This window comes from Panicum virgatum, chromosome 2K (genome assembly GCF_016808335.1).
Source record: "Panicum virgatum strain AP13 chromosome 2K, P.virgatum_v5, whole genome shotgun sequence".
NCBI lineage: Eukaryota > Viridiplantae > Streptophyta > Magnoliopsida > Poales > Poaceae > Panicum > Panicum virgatum.
The window spans coordinates 62,939,278-62,960,868 of NC_053137.1; the positions used below are offsets into that span (position 1 = coordinate 62,939,278).

Sequence of the window (21,591 nt, forward strand, 5' to 3'; positions counted from 1 at the left end):
ATACCATCCGTGGGTCTGGCCTCCATCTGATGAAGAGATCCCGAGGGCTCTGAAGCACTGACTGTCACCTCTTGGCCATCAGATGCTGTCAAATGAACTGCCCGATGAGCACAATCAATTCTGACTCCCCACTTGGCAAGAGTATCCATTACCAGAATCACATCGATACCCTTGGTGTCTAGCACCCTCAGATCAGCACTGAATGTTGCCCCCTTTATGGCTATACTGACTCGAGGGCAAACAATATGGGATCTTAACTCCCCTCCTGGTGAAGAGACTAGCAGACACTTCCTTAATGCAGTGGTAAAGAAACTATGCTCCTCAACATATGACTTGGTGATGAATGAATGAGTAGCACCAGTATCGAAAAGCACTGTAGCTGGATGGGAGTTGACCATGAACGTACCAATAATCACGTTAGGAGCCTCGGCCGCTGACTCGGCCGTCACATGGTTCACTCTGCCCTGTGCTGGCATCCTGGGCTGGGCTGGGCGCCCCTGCTGTCCCGCCTGCGCCTTCCGGGGGCAAGTGTTGGCATAGTGCCCCGGCTGGCCACAGTGAAAGCACACGCGAGGAGGTGCCTGCTGTCCGGCAGGAGGAGCTGCCTGCCGTGGAGCCTGAGGTGCTGGCGGAGCTGGTGGAGCAGCACGAGCCAGAGGTGCCGGTAACCTCGGGCCCTGACCTGCCTGCTGCTGCTGTCGAGGCGGGTAATGCTGTGGCCTCTGCTGGTACTGCTGGGGAGGCCGGTACTACTGCTGCTGGTACTGCTGGGGTGGCTGGAGGCGAGGATGGGTGTTGCTGCCGGAAGCAACGGGAACAATCTTCCTCTTCTTGTCCTCCATCCCCAGGTGCTTGCGCTCTGTGTTGAGCGCGCTGTCAACCAGATGGTTGAAGTCGTCGAAGCGGAGGTTGAGCAGCGCGTACTGGAGGTAGTCCTCAAGACCCTCCATGAAGTGCTCCTGCTTTTTGCTGTCATCCGCAACCTCGGCAGGGGCGTAGCGAGCAAGCTGCAAAAAACGATCACGATACTCCGTGACCGTCATAGTCCCCTGAAGTGAAAAAGACAGATATATATATATCGAAGGATTAATTCATGATTCAGACGGATAGAACAAGGGGGTATTAGCTCAAAAGGAAACACTGAATGATTATATCTGAGATTACCTGCTTCAGTGCAAGGAACCCCTTCTGCTTCATCTTCATAACGCCCGCGGGGACGTTGTGGCTGCGGAACCGCTCCCGAAACTGGATCCTGGTGAAAGCCTCGCGGTCCTAAACTGGGTGGGACTCCCACCAGTCCAAAGCTGCCCCTCGCAGCTGTCCTGCTGCGTACAAGACTCGCTCCTGATCATCGCACTGGGTGATGGCCAGCTGGCGCTCCACTGCACGGAGCCAGTCGTCTGCCTGAAGTGGGTCAGACGTGTGAGAGAACGTCGGCGGGTGACCCCTCAGGAACTCAGCACGCCTATCGCGGGTCTGCGGTGGTGGAGGAGGCGGCGGCTGAGCGTGGATCTGCTGCAGTGCCTGAACAGTGTTGTTCAGGGTGGCCATCATCTGCATCTGGAGCTGAAAGAACTGCTCCGGAGTCAAGGGTGGAGCCATCGGCATCCCGGTACCCTGGTTGTTCTGTCCCTGCTGCTGGCCAGAACCGGAACTGGTGCTCCTGGTGTTCACCATCTGATTTGAACAAAAGATGTATGAGCAAAGATATTGCATAAATAATTTCAGACGAATATGATATCTTTCGGCAAGGAAGACTTTGGCATGATAAAGTAGACAGGATATAGTGGATGGTTTTACCCCCAACGATCTAACTCATTTTATTAATTAATTAACTTTAACTTAAAACTGAATTTCATTAAACAAATTTAACTACTAAACTATGCAATCAACCAAAAATCCAAATCAAACATATAGCATAATAACAAGCATACAATTCCACAACTTAGCCGAGTTTAACACACGACTCGACTAACACAACGCGTCGCAGAACGTGCTATCATACTATTATAGAGGGGTCATCTAGATGATGGTCGGTCGACTTACTTCTGGCTAGAATCTACGAAAACTAATTCCATAGAGAAGATTCAAGGCAAGACGAGTAAAGATTCTTAGAATTCAAGGAGTATAACAGCAAAATAGTTTCAGCAGACAAGGCTGAGAGTGAAGAAGACTTAAAACTCGACCAGTTCTATCTAGGCTTTCGTCCTACAGTCGATACGGCTCTGATACCACTCTGTAACACCCGGTTTATAAAAGGACATAAACCGAGCAATCATATACGTGCCAGGATCAAGTCACACGTATATACAATAGAATGAGCAATATATCACAGCACATATCACGTAAAAAGTTGAAATAAAGCGAGTACGAATGTTATTTATTACATTAATGACAAAATGTCTGATACAGAGTATGCGGAAGCGTAATACATAAATGATAACTCTCGTCGGAAGCTGTGCAGGGCGCCACAGGTACGTCGACTGGGAGACGAAAGCCTAGAAGTCCTCGTAGTCCTGGTAGCGCTGAGCGAACTCCCTCGCGTCGGTAGGAACTGAGCAGCAGTAGAGTATCCCCAAGAGGAAAAATAGTAGAGTAGGTAATAGTGAGTACACAACTTGTACTCAACAAGTATAACACAAACTATGAGGCTCTAAGGTTGGCTGACTCAACTGCATTAGCTTTTAAGTCTTGGCAAAATTTTATTAAAGCTAATTACTACAAGTTGATGAATTACCATAAACCCAGTTACATAGTAATTAATCAATATTAACCATGAACTACTGAGAACCAAACCACAACCATACCAAAACCCCGAGAGGCACCCCCCTCGTCGGAAGGAGATAACCCCACTAATCAAAAGGAGGATCTGGGCCACTCATGACCATGAGCACGGCTAGTATACCAGTTTTACACTCTGCAGAGATTGCACATCTTTACCCACAAGTCGTGAGCTACGCTAGTTGTTCATCACACTTCCTAAGGTGAGATGATTAGCAAACTCACTACGAGGCCGTTACAAAGGGCATGTTGGTAAGGTGTAACCGCTAAGGATTCAGGCAATGCAACGATGGTGCCCACCTCGAGGGGTACGCAGATCAATCCTCGTAGCCTGGGGACCATTGAAGCTCGACCCCCCTCGTGCCCCGTCGGTAAGTTACTCCCGAACCAAAATGACCTAATTAGTAAGCCAAGACTGTCCCATTCCAATCTTGTGGTAGCGCTGTTGTCCCAGGTTGTCGCTCTATGAACCGGTCCTTATGGAGAGTGGCCAACCAGGCAGTAAGCACCGTGCTGGCCCCCTAAACCATGTTTCTAACAAAACCAATTTTAACGAGATGTGAGCCCCTCAAACGGGTCACTCTCAGAATTAAGTTGCATATACCATTAATTAAATTAATTAAAAGGACCAAGTGTGTTATAGCGCAGCAACCTAGCACAACTAACCAAAATGCAACCCAAGGATATATATAAAGGATATAAAGTGGCTAGGAAAGTCCTTATAGGCATACAATATTAAAATGCAGTATAAAAATGTATTTAAAGTGATAGGTGTTGTTCATGTTATACTTGCCTTCCTCGTACTGTTCCTGCTACTGCTCAAACTGGTCGGAAGATGGCTGCTCTGGGTACTGGTACTGGTGCTCCTCCGGTAGCTCAACGTCTACTCACGAACACATGGCCAAAAGCAAGGCACACAATAAGCATACAAGCAAACACTAACAAAAGCTAAGAAACAGTACATCAATACATAAAAACAGCACACTAAACTAGTCTAAAACTATTCTACGCGCTACAACGATCCCGTGGACATAAAGAACGCCTAAAACGGAGCTAGAACGCAAAAACTAGGCCTAAAACAAGGTTCAGGGGCTTAACTGTGAGAAAACTAAGTTTCTGGAGTTTTTCTGCAAAAACCGAGGGCCTAAACGTAAAAACCTGAAAGTTATAAGGGCTGACGTGCAAAACGACCTTAACTGGACGGCGGGTTCTATATCCGAGAAACTCAGGGGGGTCCTTGCAAGAAAACAGGGCTGTTCTGCAAATATTTCTGAATAAAGATGGACCGCGGGTTGAAAACGAAGAAAGGCAGGGGTTCTTTAGCATGTTTGCCAGGCCGAACCGGTATCTAAGGTTCTGGGCTGTTGGATCCGGATCTGAGGGTTTGGATTTGATGATCTTTGCATCTAATCAGGGGCGTGGGTTTCAGATCGGGCGGCCGGGGTGACTTGTGGGCGACGGCGGCGGCGGAACGCGTCGGAGCAGAGCTCCACGGCTTGGGGGCTCACCGGAGTAGGTGATCTGGGGCTACAGAGCTCGGTTTGGATCGCGGTTTGGTGCAAAAGAGCGAGCGCGGCACGTGTAGTCCACTGGGGTACCCAGGGAGGCGGTGCGGGGCTGAGAGCATGGTCCTCGACGGCGAGGGCGGTTCGGCGGCAAAGGAGCTCGCCGAGGTTGGCATGGTCCGGCTCCTACGGTGCGCCAAGGGAGAATACATCTAGCGCAAAAGGGATGGCGGGGCTTGGGGTGCTTACCAAGGTTTGGTCCGGGCGGGGGCGTGACGCAGGTGGCGCCGGCGGCGAGATCCGGCAGTGGACGCGGGTGGAGCTTCGCGGTCTGAGCGGCGCTGGGCTCCTCCGGGCTTGGATCCCCTCGAATCAAAGCGCCTAGGTGCTACAGAAGTGGAACGCAGTCAGGGAGGGCAGGAACGTCAACGGCGGCGAGGAAAATCGGCGGCGGCGAGACTCACCCGCGGTGGAGTCAAGACTCGATTCCGGTGGTGCAGGGGTCGTGGTCGATGATGGTGGCCTCGAGAAGCTTCCTGATGCGCGGGCATAGTTGCGGCGGTGGTTTGCAGGCGTTGGGGCGCGGCGGTGTGGCGTGGCCGGGGTGGAGCAGAGCCTCTGCGCCGGTGGAACAATGGGGAGGCGAAGGCTAGGGTTACGCGGCGCTGTGGGATGGGTGAGATCAGGGGGTACCGGGGTGGTGTTTAAAGGGAGGAGCTGGGGATCGCGGGCGCGGTTGGGGAAGGGAATCCCTGGTGGTTTCGCCGGTGAACTCGGGCACGGAGTTGCGCTGGAGAGCGAAAGGAAGGGGAGGGGAAGGTGAGGCGAGAGCGTGCGGTGCGGGCGAGCGCTCCGCGCGGTGAGCGGGCCGAAGCGACGAGTTGGGCCGGTGCAGCGAGCTGGGCCGCAGGAGGGAGTGACGCGGGGTCGGGCCGCTGTAAGGATCACCGGGGTGTCCGACCCTAGAGGGGGAGGGGTGAATAGGGTCGCTAATCGCTTTTCTATCCTAGGGCTCAATCTAATTGCATAAGATAAACCTAACACGTCCTACTCATGCTAGTTATGACTAAGGTTTATCTATGCTACCCTCTACTTACCCCAAAAGACTTGCAACCTATAGTCAATCCTAATCAAACTAACTAGGAAAGTAAAGGTAAGCAAGAAAGAGTAAATGCGGAAACGTAATGCGGTAAGTAAAGCGGTAAGGGAGAGGATATGCAAACTCCCGTGAAGACACCAAGACACACGATTTAACGTGGTTCGGTTAGGACACCAAAGTCCCTCCCTACGTCCACGGCCACTTGCTCACAAAGAACAAGTGTGATACCGAGTCTCTTCGCTTGATCACCGTCTTGCCACGCCTCCAAGGCTCCCGACAAGCAAAGGCTAAGTGACACCAAGTCACAAAGACGAGGTCACCGCCACCGTCTATCTCGAAGCGTCACCACGGCACCGTCTTCACTATCTTGGAGCTTTAACACCAAGTAGGGGCCTCCTTCCCCGCACAAAGTGTCGTTGCCACTCCACACCAAGTCGGAGGGTCACACGACGAGTACAAGTGTTTGCTTGCCGCAGCAAGACTTCTCTCAAGGGAGCTCTCGCAAGAACTAATCCCTAATCAAGCACTAAGCACTCTAACAAGTGTGCTTAAGCCTATATGATGTACAATGAAGCTCTATGGTGGTTGGAGATGATCTTTAGCTCTAGTATACTTCTTTGAACTCCAGCACCCTCAAATGACCCGGCCTTGGGGGTATATATAGGCAGCACAAGCAAATATAGCCGTTGGAGAAAAGCTGCCAGAAAAACGCTTAACGCCGGTTAATCCGATGCTCCCCAAATCGCCATCGTCGGTTTAACCGGTGATACTAAACTGCCCACTGAAAACTAGCCGTTACGTGTACGGGCAATCAACCGACGCAATCGACCGGTGTATGTAATGTTAGCGTCGGTTTAACCGGTGAGTGCAACTGTCCTCTGATCCTTGAAAAACAAACTCTCTGGACAACTGCACCGACGCCATTAACCGGTGCATCATCGGTTCATCCGATGTATGCATTTTCCTTGGTCTGCTTCTGCCATTGCACCGACGTATTCAAACTTCCTATCGTCGGTTCATCCGGTGCCAAACCCTAGCCCGCAGGCCATCTCTGTCATTGCACCGATGAGTACATTTTGCCTTACGTCGGTTCATCCGGTGATACTAAAATTCGGGCCTAGCTTCGCCTCTCTTCTCTTTGTCATCACTTGAACCTAAAAGCCTGAGTATATCATCTAAGCAAACACATTAGTTCAAGTGTTGCGTGTGTCATCAATCGCCAAAACATTATATTGAAATATGGCATGAGAGGCCATTTTCGCTACAGCCGCGAGCGGGAGAGCTGTCTGGGCCGAGCGCGGGAAGGAAAGGAGGAGAGCTGGGCCCAGGGTGCTGCTGTCCTAGCGCGGGTTGGGTTTGAGGGTACGAGCGGGTTGGGTTCTTTTCTATTTCTTTCTCCTTTCTATTTCTATTTCCCTCTTTCTAAATCTAATTCAAACTCAAGCTAAAAGAATTCAAATAAATTTGAATTCAAACTCTAACCAAACAACAAAAGGAAAGATGCTCCAGCATGAATGCAACAACAAAGTTTAACCTACGATAAAATTTTAATTACTTGAGGAACAAAATTGGATTAAATGCAAACTAAGCAAATTAAATCCTAGAAAAACAAATAAAGCCAATTAAATTTATTATTAAATGCTGGAATTGAAATTAGGGTGTTACACGACCGGAGTCGGCTTATTCCACCCATACAGCCAATAGCCGAGCGGGTGGAACCATTTGCAGGGTTCGAGCCGGTGTGTGTATTTGCTCGCATGAGTCTGGCATGCTTCGCAGGACTCACCAGCTCAGCTGCATCCTGAAGGCAAAGTTGGCCGGTAAAAGGCACGCCAGAAGGCTTTTCCAACCTGTGTGCGGGATACCTGGGTGATGCACCGCGTGAAGATGCGATTGGCGCCACGGCGGACCGTGTGTCACCTAGCCAACTGCACTATGTACTCAGCAGATTCATATCGTCAGGAAGGATCTTGTCTTTCAGGTGGTCCCCGATCTCGGAGATCCGTGCATCGGGATCTCCCTGAGCATCTTGGATGTGGCACCTCGAGGTCTTCCCGGAGATCCATGCACCTGGGTTCTCAATGGCGTCCACAATCCTTGGCGAACCCCATAGATGGAGCACCGCCGGAACCGCTAGCTTCGAGGTGCTAGTCCGACCCCCTTCGCCCAGTTCGGCAGGCTACGTGGATGGTCCCAGTAGCCGTCTTTCACGGACGCCCTCAGATACGGGTGCCTGAGTTGATGCCCTTGTGGAGAGGTCATCTACTGCTGGGGAGCCTGCACGTGGAGCGTGTTGGAGCTCCAGCGCGTCGAACTGTGGGACTTCTGGCTTTTTTCCGGGTCGGGACCCGGTCGGATTCCTGAGGTAGGGCCGCTTGTTGTCTTTCGTGATGGCCGGACCATCACCTTCCTCTCGGGGCGACTGCTGGGGCCCCCTGCGTAGGTTGCTCGGACCTCTCAGCGACCAACAGTATGCTGATCGCCTTCGTGGTCGCGGGAGGCTTGTTCACACCGCTTGCAGACGCGCTTCGCGAGCTTCTGGATCTCGTGGCATTCGGAGGCGTTGTGGTGGCTCCCGGGGTGGACAGGGCACGGCTCGCTGTCGCGGCCCTGCTGGTGCGGACGTTTGCCGCGCGATTTCTGGCCCCCGGGCGCTATGGCAGCGACCGGGGCGCCAGATTGCGGCGTGACGACGCCGTGGTTTTCCTCATCGTCGCTGCAGTGAAAAGCGGGACCCGGACCACCCGTCTGGGTGGCCTGAGCTTGAGGGGCTGAGTGCCATGCTCGGCCCTCAGCGGCCCTGGCGCACTTGTTCGCCAAGGCGAACAGGGTGGTGACGGATTCCACCTGATGTACGGCCAACTTCTCCAGCATCTTCTAGTCACGGACCCCCTGGCGTAAGGCAGTGATAATGGATGCATCTGAGATACATGGAATGGTTCCGCGTACATTGGTGAAGCGGGAGATGAATGCCCAGAGAGTTTCTCCGGGTTGTTGCCTCACGACATGGAGGTGGGCCTCCACGCCATGCAGCTGGTACGCGCAGGCGAAGTTAGCCGTGAACTGCGCGCAGAGCTCCTCCCAGGACTGGATCGACCCGGGGGAGAGGTTCATGAGCCAAGTCCGGGCTGGCCCGGTCATGGCAACGTGGAAGTAACTTGCCATGACGGCGTGGTTACCCCCAGCCGCGGTGATGGTGGTGACGTAGACTTGCAGGAACTCTGATGGGTTGGTCGTGCCGTCGTACTTCTCCGGCAGGTGCGGCCGGAACTTGGGTGGCCAGGCCATCGCGCGGAGATGCACCGCGAGTGCGACGCAGCCCACACCAACCACCGGGGTCTGGATATGACCCTGCGACCTTGGTGCCGCTGCGTCGAGATCGACGTCGAGGTTCCGACCCTCACTGTTGAGCCGGCGTTCACGTGCTCGCTCTATGGAGACGCGGGCGTCCTCTCCCGCATGCCTGCGGTTGAGTTTTGCCCGCAGATCAGCTGTCTGCGCGCTTCCCACTGTAGGAAAGCGCGCAGAGGTTGGTGCGCCGCCCTGTCGTCAACGCTGTCCCGACCCAGTCCCCGTGGAGCCGGGGGTGGCCTGGGCCAGGATGATGCGGCGGTCGATGTCGTCGTGCCATTGCCTCATTACGTCCGGCGAGGCCGCCAGATCTGGCGGGTTGCGGAGCAGCTCCCTGGCCGCGGCTAACGGCTCGCTCTGAGCGGCCTGCGCGGGGGCTTTGGGGGCGTGCTCCGCTGCACGCTGCTGCGCGCCGTGGGCAGCAGCCCTCGGCGTTGGATGGCGAAAGGCCTGCGGCGCGGGTGTCGCCGCGTCCTCCCCCATCGGGTGGACATGGAACTCGACAATCCGAGCCATGGTGATGCCAAATGGGCGATCAAGCGAAAACCAAGCTAGCCCCCTACCTGGCGCGCCAAATGTCGTGGTGTGCAAACCCACAGCCGGGTGGTGGAATGCACCCGCCTAAGCCCTAAGGGAGTATGAGCTCGAGGGGTAGCTAGGATTAGTTCGATCTCGATCAAGAACACGATGAACATAATGATTTAGAGTGGTTCGGGCCGCCGGAGCGTAATACCCTACGTCCACTGTGTGTTGTATTGTTTGTGCTCCTCCGATGAGTGTCCGGAGTGTCTAGAGAGAGTCCTTTCTCTCTGTAGCGAGTACATGGCCGTTGAGACCCCGATAGGTGGGCCCAACGATGTAGTGTAAAATAACATACTGTACAGAGCATTATGGCGATGCAGGCGACAGAGATCTTATTCTAGGATTTCCCTGGTTTGTCCGTGGGAATCTTCCGACCGGCGTGCTTTGCCCTATCTTGTCGAAACGGCGACAGGCGTAGCTTGCTGCGTATCTCGGCGCAGCCTGCCGCGTAGCTATACCGTCCGTGTAGCTTGTGGCGTATGCGACATGATGGAAAGGGCCGTGCTGTCGTATCCATTTAATGCGGCAAGGCGTGCTCTGCGCGGGCGCGGCGCCGGCGGCTGCACTGTGTTCCTCGGTAATATGCGGTGTACAGTGAGGCCTGACAAAGGCTGCACCGCGTTCTGCGGCGTTAGAGCACGCCTCAACCATCCGCACTGAATGCGGTGGGTGGGCGAGTCTTCCAGCGGAAGACTCGCGCCCGCACCAGCGAGACACGTGGCACCCCCGGACCCCGCCGCGGCGGTATTATGGTTCCATGCGCGTGGGGGGTCCGGTTGAACGCCAGGAGGTCCCGGACCCCTAGGGGGGGTGGTCCGGGACCCCCGTAGGGGTCCGAGCCCTCAGTTGTCGGCGCGGAGCCTCCCTTCCTCGGGGACACGTGGCGTCTCCGGACCGTTCCCCGAGCGGGGAACGGGTCTGGGGCCGTTGGCCTGGTGAGGTAAGTTCCGGACCCAGGGGTCCGGCTCCTCCGTCCTGTAGGACGTAGTTGCTGATAACTACGCGAGTCCTGCCTTGCTGCAGTAGAAGTGGGTATCCCTGCTACAGGGTACCGACAATCATGATTCATTTAAGGCGTAGAGATTAACCCTAGCGAGCCATTTAATAATAATAAAACCTTGAAATTTTGCGCAAATATCAATGGTGAGAATAAAAACACCACAACCTCTGAGGGTAAATAAAGGAAGCAAAAGCAGCTGCCCAACAAGCGATACCCACCACGTGCTCGCGTGCACCGGGTGGGCACTGGGTCCAGGGGCGCTCGCGTGCGCCCCCTTGCCCGATACCCACCACGTACCCTCGAGTGAAATCTGACGGTGAAGCCTTCCTAGGGCGCAGGGGTTCGTTCGGCTCGGCTCACCTACTTTTGATCGTTTCGGAGTAGCTCATCTAGTTGGCTTCCCGGTCCGCCGAAGCCACCCTCCCCGTCGCCCGCCACTGTCGCCTCCTCCCCACAAGGCCGCGCCACAGATCTCATCAGGGAGCCACCGCGAATCCCCATTGCCTGAGCATCCGCGGATCCCCATGGCCGGAGCTGCCGCGTTCCCGGCTCCTGGCGGTGCCCCCGCCCCCGCGCGCCCGAGCCGCCCTCCCCGTCGCCGGAGCATCCACGGATCCCCATCGCCGGAGCCGCCGTGTCCCCTGCTCCTGCCTCCCATTCCCGTGCGCTCGAGTCTCAGATGTCATGCATCACGCTGACATTTAGCCTGTAGCTTTTGAAGTTCAAGTTTTGCTTCAGTTTGTGTACACGGATGCCTTGCCTGGAAATGACAAGCTTGGTGACTCTCCCACCGATATGCAGTGGACCTGCTGAAACTTGTATGTGAGAAGCTTATGTTTGAAATTCCCATCGATTGTCGCAGAGCTGAGACAGATGGTCAGGGCATAAGATGGTGGGATGAAGATCAAAATGTTTGTGACCAAGAGTAACTTCAATAGTATATGATGAACTGGGAACCTGATCTTCAACTCTTCTTTATGCAATTAGGATCAATGATTTTTGGCATAGACAGCAGGTCGCCAGGTCCTCATCGCCTGTGCCTTGATGCTTGCTGCTCACAATCTGATGTTAAATTGTTCAACGATAGGACTGCAAATTATTTCGTAGTTATTTAAATTTAGTGGCCTGATGCCTGATGTCGAGGAAGGCTCTACGCCTGATGTTGTGGCCTGATGCTTTTGGCCAATTGCAGAGTACCAAAGATGTATATAGTGTAGGGATTCAATTGTACAGTGTATGGATGTATTACAAAAGTGATATTATTCTGAAATAAATATGGATGTTTTTGAACATGTGATTTTTCTCTCATTTATTGCTACATGGCTTCTCAGTTCATTACATTTTCACAACATGGCTGATATTTTGGGAAGATACAATTAGCTGATGCTCAATGGTGGATGTGAGTTTGATATCATGTATTGGCAGAGAACAAAGGGCAGGTTCACATGGAAACAAAAAGAACATGTTTGATTTCATAAGCGCCCTTAACAGAAAATGAGCACATTTACATAGATTCGTGACTTTGCACTGCATCAAAATGTAACTTCCTCACATTTCAGAGAAAAAATAAGATTATTAAGACATCCATTCCACTGCTGATTTCAAAACACCCATTTATATATTTCAGATAAAAATGACATTTTACATTATTCTTGTGAACCACTATTACATATATACATTATACAATGTGGTAGCTCCTTTCAATTACATCCATCCATACATCATAACAAAGAGGTGATGCAGGCACCCAAACGTCAATCACCAAATGTGGTAACACAGCTCATAATAAGATACAGAAATCATTCATCAAAATCTTGCTTCACTCGGAGTTACTGACGTCGTGCAGCAGAGCAGCCAGTTTCACCTGGAGCAATCATCAAACGGCACCCAAATGAGCAATCATCACAGCTACATTGATGTGTAGATATTATTGAAGCAGCTAGCAGGAAACTGCAATGCATCTAGGAAAAAATATGCATCATGCAAACATTTTGACAAATTTCTGGCCCTCCATGCAGATCAAGAATAGAAGCTTGGCAACTAGTATTCTGCTCTTGGCATTTAGTATTGGACTCTAATAAGCTCTGGCTATCCACATTGATCCGGATGACGATGATGATCAAACATAACTTTAAATTAGTAGATGATTAGAACAATAAACTACCAGAGAACAAAGCAAGTGAAGCGTCCCCTCATAAGAGAGAATTTAAATGTGATACAAACATCAGTCTCAGGAGGCTGATGCCACATTTATTACATCAGATGGTTCATTACCGTACAAACCTCCGAGGAGGACACTCGATACAGATAATAATAATAAGTAACCAAGCTACGACATAACACCCGAGCGCGACCCACATGGGATCTAGCTCAGGCTCAGAGTACTGCGCCAGCGAAAGCATCTCGAATAGGGCCGGTTCCACAGGCAAGGTTGGGTGTAGAACGATAACCCTACTCGTCGTCGTCTGGTACGAAGTTTGGGTCTTCTTCTGTAAAAAGTAAGAATGGGGTGAGTACAACGTACTCAGCAAGTCCAACCACACCCACGGAGGGGGGTTATATCAGAATAACATGCTCAGGTAAAACAAGGATAAGGTTATGGCTTTAATTTGCGGAAAGCTAAATTTTATGCAGGGGTTCGTTTAACCGAAAACATTTCAGAAACCAGTTTTTGTATTGAATAACACGGAGTTTAAGTTTTAAACTGCTACCGGACTCCCCGTCCGTCGTTGCACACGGCACAACTGCCGGACACAATTCCAAAACCACTCACGCTAGCCCAACCCGAAGAAACACTAGTTATGTGACCACACCGTAACTCGCCCAATACCGTGTGCACGGCTATTCGAATAGCTTTTGACTCCGCAGAGGTGTGCAACTTTACCCACAAGCGGGTTCCACAACACGAGCACCGTAGTGTCGGTGTAGATCCCGACATAGCCATTACCAATCTTAGCTAGACCTGATTTGCCATCACGGGATTCACCAAGGGGTCATCGACTTAACTCTGAGGTATAACCGGGGTATAAGTCACACTAAGCCTATCCCTTCTCCTTGGTCACCCGTTGCTCTCAGCCCTCCTGATGGATATCACGTCAACTAGTGGGGTTTATGCTAAGCCATTGCCCATTCAACGGTCGAGTGGTTTGCACGATGGTGGAGTTAGGTGAGATGACACACCAACTCGGTCCTTAGTTGTGACAAGATGGATATCTCCCTTCCTTGCCCTGCCACACCGGCACGAGCACACCAAATGGCAAATCCCGCAGAAATGCCATCCATCCCGTCTAAAACCCACTTTTCAAAAACACCGCTTTTATCCCTTCCCACATACTCACACATTTTCTTTTATAAAACGAAATAGCGTTATGTGTATAGTCCTAAGCGTTCTAATAGCGATTAACGTCCAAGCAAAATCAGACATTAATCTAGGTGGTCAAGGAATGGTTACAACAAATCAAGGGGTGGCTATCCAACCGTGTTTTCATGCAGGCAAAACATATGCAATTTTATAAAGCAGGCCAATAGGTTATGTTTATAAAAACTAGGACTGAAACATGCATCAAAGGGCGGGATTGAACTTGCCGTCTTCGTAGCCTTCGGGGAGGTCCTGTCCTTCGGGCTCGGGGTCGCGGAACTGGTCCTCGTTCACCGGCTCGTAGTACTGCTCGTCAACGGGCTCTCCTTCGTTCACACCGTGATCTACAACGCATACAAACAAACACACAATCAAGAAAAAGGAGTAAGAGTTTTATCGTTGAGCTCGAATCGGAAATAATTAAGATATGGAGTTCGAAGTAATATTTTTGGGTGGATTCCTAATGGCATGGTCAAAACTATGTTATGAGAGGCGTGGTAAAGTTTTAGATAGATCCGAGGTCGTTTGGTGCATGAAATGATAGGTTAAAGGAGTGATTAGGGATAAACCGGGGTCCAGGGGCTTCTTTGTAAATATATTTGGGGGGCAAGGGCTTGGTTAACAATTCTAAAAATACTTGGGCCTATTAGAAAAAGTGTAGGGGTTTATTTATTATTGGGTTTATAAGTTGGAGGGTTTGTTCGCAAAATAAGGAAACAGGAAGGGCTTCTTAGGGAAAAGGTTAAAAGTGTGGGGGTTTAGGGTTTAGGGTTTAGGGTTTTGGGCATAATGCCCTGTCCTCTTCCTCCCCTCGCGCTGGGAAACAGGGAGGGGGAGGCGGCTCGCCGGCGGTGCCGATTCCGGCGGCTAGGGGCTCGGGGCGGCTCCGGGGTAAGGGGAAAAGGAGAGGGGAGGCCTGCGGGGTCGATCCCCGGCCGCAGCTCGGGCGGAGGCGGCCCGGGTCGGCCTGGCCGCGGCGGGGTGCGGTAGCGGGGCGGTGGCGGCGTTGGGCCGACGGCTCGGAGTCACGGCGGCGGCCGGAGAGGAGGAGAAAAGGGGCAGCGGGGTGCAGGGGTTCGATTCCCCTTCTCGCCTTGGCCTGAGGCGCGGCGAGGAGGCGGGGCAGCGGAAGTAGGCGGTGGCGGCGTTAGGCAGCTCCGGTGGCGGCGCTAGGGAGCTCGGAGAGAAGAGGCACGGGGCTGTGTAGCTCGGAGTGGGGGTCGTGGAGCTCGGGGGTGCCCCTCGGCCCCTTTTTATAGGCTGTCAAGGCGGTGGAGGTGGGAGTGCGGTGGTGACGGCCTGGCGGGCTCTGCGGCCGGCTTTAATGGCGGTGGGGGGGCGGGGGGGGGGGGGGGCGGCTCGGTGCTGTGCTGCCCGAGTGTCGAGGCGAGCAGTGGGCCGTGGTGGCGCGTAGCAGGGACGGCGTGTGCTCGCGGGTCGCGGGCGAGCGGCGCTGCACGGCTGCGCGTGCGGTTGGCGTCGCGGTGCGCACGTGGGCACGGCGAGGCGCGCGTGTGCGGAAGCAGGGAGCGGCCGTGGTGGCGCGCGGAGCAGCGCAGGGAAGGCGGGGCCGGGCAGCGTGGCTTGGACGCGCGCGGGAGAGCGAGGTTGGGGAGCCGGGCCGGTGCACGCGTGGCGAGCGGCGCTCGGGGGTGTGCTCGGGAGCGGGGCAGAGCAGAAGGGGGGGCTGAGCGCGCGGGGAAGGAGAGAGGAGAGGGAAAAAGAAGGAAAAGAAGAAAAGAAAAATAAAAGAAGGGGAGAGAGAAGGGAAAGAGGAGAGAGGGAGAGAGATTCGCGCCGTAAACACGGCGCTCGGTCAGCCACGCGCGGCGCCGGACACACGTGAGCGCGACGCGCGGGTCAAGGAAGAATAGGGCAGCGGATTTGGTTGTCGGGGTCGGGTCTAACAGGGATCGGGAGATCAGGCGGAACAGGAAAAAGTTCCCGAAATATTAGGGTTAGGTTTTAGGAAAAACTTGAGCTCAACGACGAAAACTCGATTTTTAAAATAAATAGCGTACGAATCAACTTAGCAAATTTTGGGATGTTACAAACCTACCCCACTTAAAATGAATCTCGTCCTCGAGATTCGGCTGGTTCCTAAACAGGTGGGGAAACTCCTTCCTTAGAGCGTCCTCGCGTTCCCAAGTTGCTTCATCTAATCCATGTCTGCTCCACTAAACTCTGCATACCCGTACTTCGGAGTTTCTGGTCCTCCTGGTGACAGTGTCTAGAATCTTAACCGGTACATCCTAGTATCGCAGGTCTGGCTGTAGATCTATCGTTTCAACTGGCACGTGTTCTGCTTCGGGTACCCTCAAACACCTTCTTAATTGTGAGATGTGGAACACCGGGTGTATATCCTACATTTCTTCTGGTAGCTCTTGGAGGTATTGTGGCAGTCCCGCCTAAATTAATCCGGCTTAAGTGCGCTAACCATCATCAAAACGACAATCAGAGTTAACACGCACTTAAAACGGAGTAATCCGGCAGTGCTGTCGGGTAAAATCCCGATTAAACCACTTGAACAGGATCGACAAAGCAGTCTAGAGAATGCAACATTCCATAAATTTTACAGCACAGAGTATGAAATTGAATTAATATTACAAACCATGGTTGAATTTATAAAAGACAACAGAGTTCAAGTTTGACGAAAAACGAACGATAGTCTAGCGTCGAAACCAGACGTCATGATGAAGCCCGTACATGACGTCAGCCACATCCTCAGATGTACCACCTGAAAAACAAAGCCACAAGCAAGGCTGAGTATACTAATACTCAGCAAGGCTTACCCGACTAATGGTATATCTAGCCCTTTATCTAGACATGCAAGGCTTTTGGCTTGAGGGGTTTGTTTGCCGAAAAGCAGTAAATAGTAGATCCTTAATTTCAGGTTTTAGCTTCCAAATTCTAGTTCAATTAACCATTCTATGTGAGCATCTATCCGATAGCATACATGGTGGGAAACAATTATCTTTCATCATCCAATCAATCATCTTCATCATCATCGCCTTTCACTTCTTACTCTATGTAGCAGAAGGGTTAAGCAGTCCCAAACCGTGAGAAGCGGACGATTCGAATCGAATTTATTAACCTGGCCAGGCAGACCTAACACACACGTATGGGAATCAAGTCACCCACACGACTTTTCCCCTTTCTTTCCGGGTTGTGGATCAGGGTCACCGTCCTCGACTACAGAGTACGACGACTCTGCACCCGCATGTGCGCGCATGAGAAACGACGTTCAAAGAAGGTGAGGGAGAAGTCCACTTGCCAGGCCAATCAGGTACTTAAGCTTACCGATTACCATATTTCTCGGCATGTGGTTAGTACGTTCAAAAGCTTAACCACCACTACCACACACTGCGGCCTTATCCATTTTCACTAAACAGACGGGGTATCACAAGTACCACAACCCCGCCCGTGAGCCTTATAGTTGCAGTATATAGTAAACATTCAACTCGTATAATTCTCGCGAGTGACAGGAAATCACTCGACTTCTACTGAACCATTAGCCTAGCCAACTAGCGAACTACACATACTAGTGTTCAAGCATAGGTACCTAGGATCATGCAGCTACGGTTCCAAGCAACTCCTGTAAACTTAAATGCGCAAGTAGATAGAAACAGTAATAAGTTGCATAAATTTAAAAAATAGATAGGACATGCTCCGGGGCTTGCCTTCTTGAGCTAAGTTAGTTTCCGAGGCTTCTGGAGTCGGGTTCGGTTTCTCGACGGCGTGGGCGAAGTTCACTTGAGCTTCTCCGGGACCTTCTTCCGCTTCAGGCACCACCTCGTACGTACCGTCGGCGAGAGTAGTCGTATCTATATGCGATGCAAGAACAGTATGATAAACACACTCATATCACGATAAAGTTGTAGTCTAACAAATAGCAAACAATCGTAACACATGGGCAATCGTTTATAGAGTAGTAACTTAACCTGATTTAGTTCGTACGAGGAACGGGTGGTTTTCAAAATTTTGCTAAGTCATGCAAAACCACATCACAAGATTAAATTGTACAAGTCAAATCATGCAAGCACTGGTAATGAAATTTTAGCTGAGTGTTGACGATCCGATTAAAGCATTGCCTTACAAAACCTTGAGAAATAGCACAGAAATATGTTACTGGGTACTACAGGTCATAACACGACTAAACCTACTGGTTTCCTATTTTATTTTGCAAGTTACAAAGTACAGAGAATAAGTCAAGCTAAAACTATATTAATCAAGATTTATTTACACAGATAGTTAGACTCAGTTTCTGGGTCTCAAACGTTTCCAACATGATAATGTACTCAAAACTACTCACTGGTTAAAATATAACAATTTTCTAAAAATAGAAATTATTTATGATAATCTAGTGAATTTAAACCTAGATAAATTATTTGGGCATGTTAAATAGTAGTAGAGTGCTTACAAATTTTACCACGGAATATATTCGTTGTGTTGATCCTACTGTAGGAATTTCAAACTCAGTATAAAAGCATAACGTGGTGAAAAATTAAAACTACCACACTTATTCATAAATCAAGATTTAATAGCATCTATATCTAGACATGAAAACTGACTATGAAATTTTTATAACACTAGAATCACATGCACATAATACCATAAAAATTTCATAGCATGTTATGGCTCCAAACATTGGTTATTAAAAAGGTAAAAACAATTAGTATTTATGCACTATTAAACATAAATCCATTTTTGCAGCAAAAGTTTCTAACTAAAATAGGTCATATTATAGTTCTAGTTTGTAGAGATTTTGATAAGGATTCCAAAAAGTATTTATTTGCTATTTTAGGATTTTTCTACGAATTTCTATTGACTTTACAAATTCACTGCAAAAATTTAAAAACAAATCTAATATTATGTCTAGGCCCCTGTGTTTTGCAGAAGGACCCCTAAAAAGAATTGGGAACTCGCGTTTTGGCCCTTGGCCGGTTCAAGGAACAGAGGAGGCGACAGAGGGCGGCGGCCGGCCGGTTTCCGGCGAGGGCGAGGCTCTCCGGCGGCGAGGAAGGTGTGGAGGAGGTAGGAGGCGGCGAGTGCTACCTGCTGGTGGGTCTATTGGCGTCTGGGGCGGCCGGAGGTGGCGAGTCGGCGGCGCAGGGGTGGCGGCGGCGGCGGTGAGCGGTGGAGGCGGCGCTCCGGCGGCCGATTTGGGGCGAGATCGGGCCGGGGAGCTTCACCAGCGCGAGAGGGAGCCCGTGGGCGGGTTGTCTTGGTCGGGGAGAGGGCGGAGGTGGGGGATCGACGTGGAGCGGGCGGCCGGCGGGGCTTTGTGCCGCGGCGGCGGCTTGTCGGCGATGATTGGGAGCGGCGGCCGGGTTTGGGAGGGTCACTGGGAGACGGTGGTCGTGCTGGGGTACTTGGTTTGGGGAAGGAGAGGGTGGTGGCGCGGGGCGCCGTGGTGGCCGTGGGCGGCGGCGGCCATGGCTCACGGTGAGCTCCGGGGCAAGCAGAGAGGGGGTCGCGGCCCCTTGTGTATCGCTGGGCATGAGGAGGAGGACGAGTTTGGCACGGGTGTGCTGCCTGGGGAAGGGATATGCGGCCAAGGAGAGCGACGGCGAGGCGACGGCCGTCGACGACGGCGCGGGCAGCGTGGCGCGTCACCAGGCGTCGGGGACGCGCGTCGCGTGAAGGAAGTGCCAGGGCGAGCGGTTTTTAGGCTATACTGTGGGCGCGCAAGGCGGAGTTGGCCGGGGCGCGGCGCGTGGCCGGCCAGGTGGCCGACGCCGGCGCACCGACGGTGAACGGCGTGAGGGAGGGAGAAAACAGAGGAAGAAGAGAGAGATGGAGATGATGGCAACTTCGTAATTAAAGCAAAGTTCAAAATTTCATTTTGTAAACTCAAAATTTCTCCCTATTCCAAAGGTCAAAAGAAAAACTTTTGAATACCAAATTTGCTCAAAATTTTGAGATCTACAACTTTCGTTTTAGTCACTTTTTCATTTGAGGCTTCGTTTGAAAAATAAAATTTGAAACTTGAGTACATTTGAAAAGGTATTATATGCTTCGAAATTCGAATTTTTCTCCCATTTTTGTGTGATAACTCAAAAAACTTTGAACACAAAAGTTGTTCGTCTTTTGAAAACCTACAACTTTGGTTTTGGACAAAAAATCTTTTGAGCTATATTTTAGAAATTATTTTCAAAGCATATTAGTTTGAAATTTGAAAGTTAGTTTAAATCTTTGAAAACTACGGTTCCAAGGACCTGTCATTTTATGTTCAAATTTTTATTTTCTCTCTTTGACTTCAACAAGACTTTGATTTAACATGATTTTAGAGAGACGCCTATTCGATTTCATATGTATACTTGCATTGGTTTAAAAAAAATTATTTACGGTTTCTGACCTATGTATCTATACACATACACATGCATGCACACATAAATGTATTCGATTCCATTTTCTTGGTTGATTATGCATGATATCATATTTAATATTTCTTGCTTAGCATTTTAAAACTCTGGTATGTCACAGGTATGCTACTGCTCCAACTTTCTTCAGAACTGGGTACGGTCCAATGTACCGGGGGGCCAATTTCCCTTGTACCTGGAATCTTCGGGTTCCTCGAATGGGTGACACCTTGAGATACACGAAATCTCCTGGGTTGAAACTTATTTCCCGTCTTTTCTTGTCGGCGTAGCTCTTCTGCCTTGACTGGGCTGCCTTCAATTTTTCCCTAATCTCAGCAACTCTTTCTTCAGCCTCCTTTATAAGGGCGGGCCCGACTAGGGCACGTTCACCAACTTCTGACCACATCAGGGGAGTTCTGCATTTTCTTCCGTAGAGAGCTTCGAACGGTGACATGCCTAGACTTGCTTGATAACCGTTGTTGTATGAAAATTCTGCATAAGGTAAACTTTGTTCCCAGTCCTTGCCATAGGTGAGAACACATGCTCTCAACATATCCTCCATAATCTGATTCACACTTTCTGTCTGGCCATCCGTCTGTGGGTGATAAGTGGAGCTAAAATCCAACTTGGTGCCCATGGCTTTATGCAGACTTTTCCAAAATCTAGAGGTGAACTGGGTCCCTCTATCTGAAACAATTCGGCTGGGCACACCATGCAACTTCACTATGTTTTCCACATAGAGCTTGGCTAGTTTCTCTCCGCCGTAGTTGGTCCGTACGGGTATGAAGTGAGCCGCTTTAGTGAGTCGGTCCACTAGTACCCATATGGAGTCATGTCCTTTCTGGGTTCTGGGCAAGCCCACCACAAAGTCTATTCCTATTTCATCCCATTTCCACACCGGGATGGGTAGGGGTTGCAACAATCCTGCTGGCTTTTGGTGTTCAGCTTTGACCCTTTGGCAAGTATCACAGCGGGCGACAAATCGTGCAATATCCGCCTTCATTCCATCCCACCAATATTTTTGTCTTAGGTCCATATACATTTTGGTGGATCCTGGGTGGATGGAGTAGGCCGAGTTATGGGCTTCGTCCATGATTATCTGCCTGAAGTCTCCCTTCTGGGGCACACAAATCCTATCTTTATACCATAACGTCCCCTTATTATCCACTCTGAAGTCCGGTGCCTTATTTTCTCCGGTCTGCCTCTGTATTTCCATCAGCCTCTTGTCCGATCTTTGTGCCTTTCTGATTCTGTCCTCTAGTGTGGATTGGATATTCAGCACTTGGCTGGAGCCTTGAGGGACAATGTGCACATTTAATCGTGCCATCTCTTCGTGCAGATGGTCATCCTTGGGTCCATAGGATTTCCGGCTTAGGGCATCGGCTACTACGTTTGCTTTTCCGGGGTGGTAATGGATTTCCAAATTATAGTCCTTAACCAACTCCAACCATCTTCTTTGCCTTAAATTCAAATCTGGTTGGGTGAAGATGTACTTCAGGCTCTTATGGTCGGTATAGATCTCGCACTTATTTCCAATCTGATAATGCCTCCAA

The 21,591-nt window shown here is 50.9% G+C and overlaps 1 protein-coding gene across 1 annotated transcript in view; it reads right to left on the minus strand.

The window, feature by feature from the left end:
- LOC120693545 (formin-like protein 5) overlaps positions 1-21,591 on the minus strand; it is a 113,731-nt gene that overhangs the window by 20,326 nt on the left and 71,814 nt on the right. The gene's annotated exons all lie outside the window — the stretch shown is intronic.